Source organism: Hemibagrus wyckioides, unplaced genomic scaffold (genome assembly GCF_019097595.1).
Source record: "Hemibagrus wyckioides isolate EC202008001 unplaced genomic scaffold, SWU_Hwy_1.0 Contig5, whole genome shotgun sequence".
Classification (NCBI taxonomy): Eukaryota; Metazoa; Chordata; class Actinopteri; order Siluriformes; family Bagridae; genus Hemibagrus; species Hemibagrus wyckioides.
In genome coordinates, this window is record NW_026690807.1 from 329,531 (window position 1) to 339,840 (window position 10,310).

General features: G+C 36.1%; 1 non-coding gene across 1 annotated transcript; it reads right to left on the bottom strand.

Annotated features, from left to right (window-relative positions):
• Positions 1-810: 810 nt before the first annotated feature.
• On the bottom strand, positions 811-883 carry trnap-ugg (transfer RNA proline (anticodon UGG)). Its single transcript has one exon. It is a non-coding gene; the product is annotated as a tRNA-Pro (tRNA).
• Positions 884-10,310: the final 9,427 nt, after the last annotated feature.

Below are 10,310 nucleotides of genomic sequence, written 5' to 3' on the forward strand. Positions count from 1 at the left end.
GAGGAAGACTCAAATGTGAACCCATCCTCATCTGGGTGATACCAGAGAGTGTGATTATGAATAAATTACCTTCTAATTGTATATTATCAAACATTAAAAGCAGCAGAGGAGATGATCAGATCCACTTGTTTAGTTTTATCATCAACTTTAGCAGACAGACGTGGTGGCATAGGGATTTACCTCCACATGGAGTGATGAAAAAAGGAACTCAGGTTTAGATTTTGGATGTTGTTTGTACCATTGTAGGCTGTTTACTGAACCACTGTCTTTGTTGCTGCAGGACAGAGTAACATCATCACCTTCATCTACAACTTTATGAGTGAAAAGTGGTTCTAATAAATCTGCCATGGAGTCACCTGTTATAGAGAAGAGAACATAATAATTTTTTAGTTTTGAGCTATATAACTCATATTCTATTTTTCTTAACATCACACAGGCTAATTAATCATTAATTTATTATCTCCTTTCTGAAAAGATCAATGTTAACTTACCTAATGAAAGCCACAGACACATGAATATAACAGTGAACATGATGAATGGTGTTAGTACAATGACAATATTCTGAGGTCTTTCTGTACTCTATTATATTAATATTTCAGAGGTTCATGTCTCCACAAAGTGTGACATTCTCCATCCCGCTCCCTGTATTCCAGAGATAGGCTCCAGGTTGGAGCTTTAATTTTCAGAGGTAATTACAGTGGGATTTGAACCTCCTTGGACCTCTGGAGAAACAAGCTTCCAAGCGAGAACCAAGCCGGCAGTGCAAGTTTCCATTAGTTTTATCCCACCCACTCTCTTCCATGTAAAACCGGGCTCGTCCGGGATTTGAACCCGGGACCTCTCGCACTCCAAAGCGAGAATCATACCCCTAGACCAACGAGCCAGGTCGTCCCTGTTCAGCTTGCTGTGTGCCAATGGAGGTTCACTGTACTCTGTAACTCTCTGTGACCTTCCAGTTCATATGGACTGGGGTCCGAGTAAAAGGAACTCGGTTACACAAAGTCAAGTTAACAATAAAGCGAGGGCTCCTGTGGGATTCGAACCTTTGGAATGCAGACGCTAAGTGTGAACCAAGCAAGGAGCTCTTGCCATTGGGCCAAATATATCATTAATCTCGTGGACATGAAGATCAAAATCAATTCTTGTAGAACAAGCTTACTTTAGTGTCAGGTGGAGGTTTCAGTATAGGTCAAGTTTACAGGATTGTAGCTTCTTTGCTGGAAACTGTACTGTTGCTCCAGTATAGCTTGGTGAATATTATGAGGCTTCAAGTAGTTTCTGTGACATTTGCAGTAAGTTTAAAAATGATTCCAGTTGGTAATAAAATTGAATTAGCTGGTTGCTAATGAAACTCAGGTGGCTGGTGGGGTATGGTTTGGTAACTGTTACAAGGTCTCATCTGTTCGATAGGGTGACACTAGGAAGCTGTAATGGAGTCCCATGTGGTTGCTATGGATTTTAAAAATGTTTTAGTATGATTTATGTCATTTACAGGGTTGTTACTGTAGTCTTAGATTTCTGTTCTTGGTGAACAGGAATGAAACCCGATGTGGTCTTTAGCTGTTGTAGCTCATCTACCTCAAGAATGGATTATGGAGCACTATTTCAGTAGAGCTTATTTATTTCCTGATTGTGTGATGGAAACTGTGTTTTTATTTTCCACAATTCTTATTCTTAGTTATACATACTTTCAGGTATCCTGTAATTCTCAAAAATATATTAAAGACCCTGCAAAGACACACATGATGAACACATTAAATCTCATGCTCAGTAAAACAAACAAACAAACAAGCAAACAAACAAACAAATAAATTAAAAAAGTCAAATCAGCTGCTTGTCAAAAAGTTTACAATATCTAAATTTTCCGGCATGTGATCTTTACACTGTCATTAAGTAAATAAACCATCACACCTGCCACTATTGTTTATGAGAACTGCACTTAATACTGCAGAGGGAGTGAACATGTGGCTTCTCCAAACACACACCTAACTTTTCTATCTGTATTTGGATTCACTTAGAATGTTTTGTCTATTCACTTCAAATAAAGTATTCATATATGGTTATATACATACATTTCTATTGGATCAATAATCAGAATGCTGATGTTATGCATAGCTTCCAGTCTTTTCTTCTTATTGTGATTCTTTAACACTTTCATGTTTGAGGTCTCTGTAGATTTTTGGACAGTGAAGTTGACTTTCCTGTCACTGTGGGCTGCAAGGCGCAGTAGTACAGTGCAGAGTCTGATACTGAAGCAGGCGAGATCTCCAAATCCACACGCTCAGACTCTTATGAACTTTAGCAGACAATTGAGGATGAGGAATATCACCTGTCTCATTCCCTCCCGATTCCAGCAACAGAACGAGGAATTCTGGTGCTGCATTGGAATATTGTCCATACCACTGTAGATTGTTCATAGAAACAGTGTATTTATAATCACAGGAGAGTGTAACTGCTTGCTCCTCTTTACCATAGACAGCAGAAGATGTTGGAGTAATGCTGTCCTGTGTGCTCTCACCTGAAGAGGACATTTATTTCAGAATATTATCATTTTATATTATACAGTATACATACAGTACATGCTTACAATCTAAAACACTCACACATGGAAACATTTCTTTATTAGTTATAAAACATTTAAACATGATATATGGGGATAAATAAAATATAAGCTTACCTATGAACATGGTAAAAACAGAAACACAGAAAACCATCATGTTTTAATTTCCTCTGTTCTTCTGGAAGTTTCCTTTTTATGTTTTTGATAATGTCAAGGTTCCTTCCACTCTGTCCTCTGTGTGGCATCTCAGCATTTCTTGTGTACAAAGCCTCAACTGTAGCTTCCTCTGTTTTAACCAATCAGAGTGCAGGATTTGCCACATTATGTAAAATACACACACATGTTCTAAAAGAATATAATGAGTAAAAGATTCATATATTTAGTTCCTGTATTTCCTATTTCTATGAACTTAAACCTTTTCTAATCTACAAAATATATTGTTGCAATTAACTTTAATTAACCAACTGTGAATGGATTTTTGCTGATCCATTTAAAATTTGGCAGACATTGTACATCCATTTAACTGAAAATACAAATGTTAATACACAATTTCCATTTTCATTTCATTTTCACTCAATCTTGATGAATTTCATTATGATCAATAAAAGGAAAGCAAATTTGACTAACACTTTCCTTATTCATCCATTTTAACTTGTAACTATACAATGGAATTATGGTCTGGAGTGCTCACATTTTGTTCTGGATCTTAGTTCACATTTGGTAAAGTAACATACATTTATACACACAGGTATAATAAACACATGGAAGAATAAATAAATGTATGAATGGAAAAAATTACAGGCTATATAATTATGGGATATTGTTTGTACCAGTAAAGCAGAATGTTATCTCTGCTTCACTTATATGAACATTTCAGAGTAACAGTGTATATACTATACACACAGAGGATGTATCAAGCTCATTAGATATATTTATATTAGTTCTGTCGTGAGAAAGAAGCTGTTACAGAGTTTTCCAGATGTTCTGTCTAGATGTTCTTATGGCAGGGGAGGAGAGTCTGGTAGAAGAGTGGAGGTGATGTTCTCAAAACTGGTGGCTTTATAAATGTACACTTTCTGGTAAGGATCCTTGATTGAAGTAAGAGAAACCCTGATGATGTTTTCAGTGGTTTTCACTATCTGCTGTAGTGTTTTGTACTCTGAGACAGCATGCACTTTTCATATTAAACAGCGGTATAAATGCACAAGATGCTCTCAATATTTCCCTGTATTTACAGGAAATCGAGACACTTCTGGGATTTTCTGGCCCAGATGAGATCCTATGTGATGCAAAACAGAACTGTCATCACTGTGGGTCTTTCTGAAATCAACAAGATGTTATTCAAGTTGTATTTTGTGTTGTGAGTCAGCAGTGATCATAGTCTCTGTATCTAAAGAAATGCCTAAGATCACTGAATACCAAAACAAGATAAAACCTCTCTTAAAGTTTATATTGTAAAACATGTGTAGTAAATATATCATGCCATTAATGAATGACAGATATTCACCTAATTTCTACTTTTCAGGGACTGTTGAGCTGTCAGAACAAGACATCAGGTAGTATTGCTGCCTCACAGTTCCATGGTCCCCAGTTCGAGATTGAGCTCAGGTTACTGTCTGTACAATGGCTGACTGTATCCCCATGGGCTTCCTCTGTCTTTTCTGATTTTCTCACATACCTCCCTCATTCCCAGTTTTCCCAAGAAAGGCTATAGATCACGGATTAGCATATAGAGGTTAATGAAGCTAAAAAAAAAAAAACAATTAGCTGTTTTCTAATAATCCAACATTTGTCAAACTACGATATATTTATGTATTTTGTATAAATTGCAAGAGAAACAGAATTCCTCAGAAATAGCAGGTAAATTACTCAAAATCATCAGCAGAACTACTTTCAGTATAATAAAACTGTGTGAAGGTTTTTGTACAGTGCAGCTGGATTTCCTGTCACTGTGGGCCTCAGAGCACAGTAGTATAGAGCAGAGTCTGATACAGCAGCAGAGGAGATGATCAGATCCACTTGTTTATCATCAACTTTAACAGACATTCCTGGGGAGGATCAGAATTATAAGTTCCACTTTGAATAATATAAAGAAGGAACTCAGGATTAGATTTCTCGGATATTGCCTGTACCACTGCAGGTGGTTGTTTCCTGTAACAGTACTGAATTTGTATGTGCAGGACAGAGTAACATCATGACCTTCATCTACAGGTTTATGAGGGAAAAGTGGCTTTATTGAATCTGCCATGGAGTCACCTGTCATAGAGAAGAGAACAGGAAATACTTAAGTCACACTCTGCATTTTCACACTGCATCACCACACAGACTAATATTTAATATAATATAGTTAATATTTCTGCAATAACAAAAAGTCAATGTTAACTCACCTAGTGAAAGCCACAGATACATGAATATAACAGTGAACATGATGACTGGTCTTAGCTCAGTGAAAATAGTGGAGATCTTTCTGTAATCTAATATGTTAACACCATAAAGCTTCAAAATTGCTCCACCCCACAGCATCACATGACAGTGTCACCAATGTTGTTGTCAGATTGTTGATTCTTACTGAAACATCCTGGCTTTACATTCAGCCTCATATGGGAAACCTGTCCAGAGGACATTTAAGTAAACACATACTGAAAGCAGGAAATAAAGTTTTGTTGTAAATCTGAAAATAAAACTTTCCTGTACTCATGACAGCATCAGAAGAAGAGAAAGAAGAGAAAAGGCAGATTTACAGATAAGTTTCCAGTTTTCAGTGTTTCTGACACAGAAGGTGTTTTTGCTTGTCAAAGAAATGACATTAGATGATTATTTATTCTTATGACAGTTTAGTGTTAAGTGGACAGTTGTGTTGTTTAATCAGAATGATATCTCTGAAATTATCTTAGGCACTAAGAGTAACCAGGGCAGGGGTTAGGATATTATATCAGCAGTATGTATGATAGAAGAACAAGTATACTCTATGTCACAAAGGTTTTACTGTGAAAAGTAGCTTCCATCATCTCAGAGAATGTGAGCAGGTTGTGTGGTGCCCTAGTTCTAGACCCACAATAAGATAAGTGACTGCGCCATCTAGTGTTCACTGAAGAGAAAAACCTTAACACACTAATAAATAAAGCCCTGCAAAAAGGTCATACAGCCACACATATATTGGATTTTTAATTTTTATTAGACCTTATATTTAAATTGTATTTACAGTTTGGGGTGTCATCCATTTTTATATTTTCTTTACATTACTTAATACAAAGCAGAAAAAATTAATAATATGGAAACAGATGTTGAACACAGGAGTAAAAAGTTTCTAAAGTATCTAAACCAATGGGCGGCCATCAGCGCCAGCAAGGCCTTCTCTGCTGGTTTAAACAGCAGTGATCTGAATCACTGATTTGCATTTTAATATATTTTTCCATGCGTGTGTATTAAATTATTCCCAATAGTCTATTCTCTACATTTCCTAGCTTTGCTCTTGGTTGCGCTGCTTCCAGTAATGATAAGAATATTTATCTAATCATATTTCAGCCAGTGGCTGACATCATGTGTTGCCAGAGTGAAAGAAATCTGTCTTAAGGCCTTCAGAATGAATAGTGCAGGCGCCTGTAGCTTATTATAAGTGGCAATTAAAATTGTTACATTAACCAATCAGATTTCGAAGTTACGCCATTGGCGCCATCTAGCAGGCATACGATTACGCCAGCAATTTCCGTCCCTTGATTGGACAACTGGAGTAGTCAGAGGCAGAGAACCACACAAACTAAATAAAATTATTTTAACTCACAATGACTGACAGAGGAGAAGAAATCGATTTGGTGGCAGACATCCTTACACATGCATTTTCAAGGCAGACTGTAATAAAATTGACTATTCCTTGTGAGGTGTGAAATACTCTAGCCTAATTTCTATTTTACTTTGCTATTAAACGGTTGAGGACACCAGTGAAGACCGCAGGACGCGGTAACCATAGTAACCAGTGATTTCCGGATTGGACCTAAGATTTCCAGCCAAGCTACAGCTTAAAACCCGTCCATTAAAAATAAAATAAAATAAAATAGCAGCCCAAAATGCATACTGTGATAACTAATACATTAACAAACAGAAAACCCAAAACAAATGGGTAAGTGCAAAGGGCACTATTTAGACACACACACACACACACACACACACACACACACTGACAGACCCGCAGCACAGGCGATCTCACCCAGTGTCCAGCTCTTCAAGTCCTGCAGAAATCCGCGGAAGTTTTGATAATTTTATGATCATTCCTAAATATCATACAACATTACATTAGTAATATTGACTGTCAGATACTGAGTCAGGAAGTGGTTATGCCCAAGGCATAAGCGAACTAAGCGGCTGCTTAGGGCCCCGTAGACACCAGGGGGCCCCAAGAGTACATGAAATGACATCGTCTTTTTTGATATCTGTCAATGGACAATGGTTATTATACAAAAATGACAATAATTAGTTATAATTAGTCATATTGGTGGCACAGAGGGCCCCGAAATAAAATGTTAGGATATTGTTTGTACAATTAAAGCCAAACACAATGACTGATTGACTCATAAGAAAGTGTCTGTTTCCTTACTGACAATGTTATCATCTTCATCCTACGGACCGATTTTATCAGATTAACATCATCACCTTCATCTACAAGTGTGAGCAGAGTCCTAGCACCTGACCCACAATAAGATAACTCACTAAACCATCTTTTTGCTCTTCTTTTTCGTTTTTAAGGTAATTGAAGGTAATTTATTTATTAATGACATTAATAAATGAACTTCTGAACTATAATTAATATTATATAATGTATATATTTAGTATTTTGTGCATTTCTTTGTATAGCCTTCCCATACAGAGTTCCATAGAGTTCCTGGACTAAATCGCTGTTCCAGTTCACTTCAAATATTTTTCCATCTGATTTTATTCAGTAGGGTTAATTAAGTGTAGTGACCAAAGAACAAAACTGGAGCTATGATTGCACTGGTGTTAATTACAATCATACAGGTCTCACAAACAGAATATTGTCTATAGAGAAAAAGAGCTGCAGAGGAACAGAAACTTTTCCTCCAACAATTTTCTTCATCTATTGATCAAGAGGAGAATAAACTGTGCACCTGAGCCTTTCCTCATTAATGTTCAAGAACACGCCTGTTATAAACAATCAGCTAAAAGAACATTCTCACTCTAACTACATTTCACTGGCAATCAGAAACTGATGTGTATTTATTTTATAGTTATGTTTGGTTACTTAAAGATGATTGTGATTACATTAAACAGTGTATTCTGGGTGGATGAATTGTTGTCAACAGCCTTTAATATAAATACACCAATTTATTTGAATTTATTGACAACAATTTATTATTAAGCAACTTTTTAAAATACTTGTTCTTTGGTTTGTAACTTGCAAACTAAAGGACTTAGCAATATCAGCAATAGTGAAGAAAACCAAGTGGGCATAATAACATTGTTATCCTGAGTGTTTAGTTAGTTTGTGTTTATTTTTGAAATAAACATCATATTTATTCATATTCATGACAACTCTGCTTTACCTCACACAGCAACTCTCTCATCTACTAGACAATTAGCAAATCTTAGTATGCTAAAACTACAGTAAAACCAAGCCCCAGATCCATAAGCTGCAGCTGCAACCTAATGAATGGTCATTCAATCAGAGTTTATTTTTAGTAACTACTTTATCCTGGTCACACTTCCACAACTGTCTATATACATTATATATACACACCTTCATTCATTCATTCATGCTTTGTCCTGGGCAGGTGAATCTGGAGCTTCTCCCAGCAACACTAGGGATGATGCAGGAATACACCCTGGATGATACAGCAGTCTAATGCAGGACAAAATGCACAGACACATTCACACACTCATTCAGACTTATGGGAAATTTAGTGTCAGCAGTCCACCTTAAGTTGGAACGTTTAAATCACAGTACAAATAAGAAAACAGAGTACAAGCTCAAAAGGCTAGAGTCATCATCCCTCCATCAAATAATTATGTTTAAGATTATAGGCATTACCCTTATGTGCAATCAAATCTTGTCACTAATTTTTTTTATATTATTATATTTATCTGTATGATCAAACTCACATGTGTTCAAATGAACATGCAGAATAAACATTTAATAAATGAATGTAGATGTAGATTCATGAATTAAAGTATAGTTGTGTTAATCCCTCATGTTTCTTTTCAGGCTATTAGCTCCAGCTGCAAATGTTTTCACAAATGTTGTTTGTATCTGTGGTTAACTGATAAGTTGGTAAAGTGAGTCTCTTTCATCTTCTGTGGTTTTAGAAACTTAATATACCATGTTGATGTTTTTGTAAAGCCTTTCAGTGACTCTGTATCACTGTGTTCCAACTCTTAGAGCACAATGATAGAGTGCAGAATCTGAGAGCTTTAGACCTCTGATAGTGAGTTCAGTAGAGTCTCTGCTTGTTTTCGACTCTAGTCGACGATCATCAGGAGTGCTATCAACACCTGCATATGACCTTGCACCTTTATACAGTAAAAACTGTGGTGCGCTGTTAGGATGTTGTTTGTACCAGTAAAGCAAAATGTCTTCACTGCTTGACTCATATGAACATTTCAGAGTAACAGTCTCTGTTTCTTTCCTGACAATGTTTGCATCTGTTGGCTGAATTTTATCTGCAAAGCTACCTGGTGTGACAAAAATATGAAGAAACATGTCAGTGAAGTATTTTTGTAATTCCAATATTGACTTAAGGAATCAAGAAATTACTAGATTAATACAAACATGCTTATTAATTAATGCAATTATTTAACTGATTAAATATCATTGTAATAATTAATAACTGATTGAAAATTACCTGTAACTAGAGTGAGAATCAGTGGTATGTATCTCACTATGTACAGTAAGTTGTATAGTTGATCCATTTCTGAACACAGCTCTGTGAGGATTCTGTATAATAGTGCTGTATGTGCTGAACTTTACACGCCTCTAGAAGGCCACACCCAGGAAGTGATGCAGGGATATGCGAAGAAAGAATTTCACTGTGCTGTAATGTATATGTGACAAATAAAGGCTGTTTCATTTCATTTCATTTCAGTTGTAGTATAACTTTACAGATTATTACTTAACAATATCAGTGAGAGTGAACTGAGTAACCAGTACAACAAAGAACAAAAACACTGTTACTTCACAAACCATTGCATCAGACATGCTATTTAATCATTGTAAAATATTTATTCCTAAATAAAAGGATATAAAGGTTTGACAGCGGCACACGCAGCACCGCACGCGAGTGGTCTCCTTGTTTGTAGCAGTGTCCATTGTTCAACTTAAACTGAATTGACTTTATTTTACTGTGAATACTGTGCACAAGAGCAGAAAACAAATGATGCACTAATAAATAAGGCAGTTATAGTCACTGCTAAAAACCCCAGAATTGTTCTGTAGTGGTTATACCATCTGTAGAGATATTGCTATGTGGAGAGCAGGTTTCCTGTGTCAAGCTTTAACACAAACGAATGAAAGTACACACATTGCAGTGTTAAAGTACGCAGATATACTACATAACTAATAAGACTAATTAAATCTAATTAAAAACAATTTCTGAATCTACAAAAATCAATGTTAACTCACCGAGTGAAAGCCACAGACACATGAATATAACAGTGAACATGATGGATGAGCTTATAAATGAAAATAAAATTTCTGCAGTCTGATATATTAACATTATAAACATTCATGAAGCTCCACCCCCAG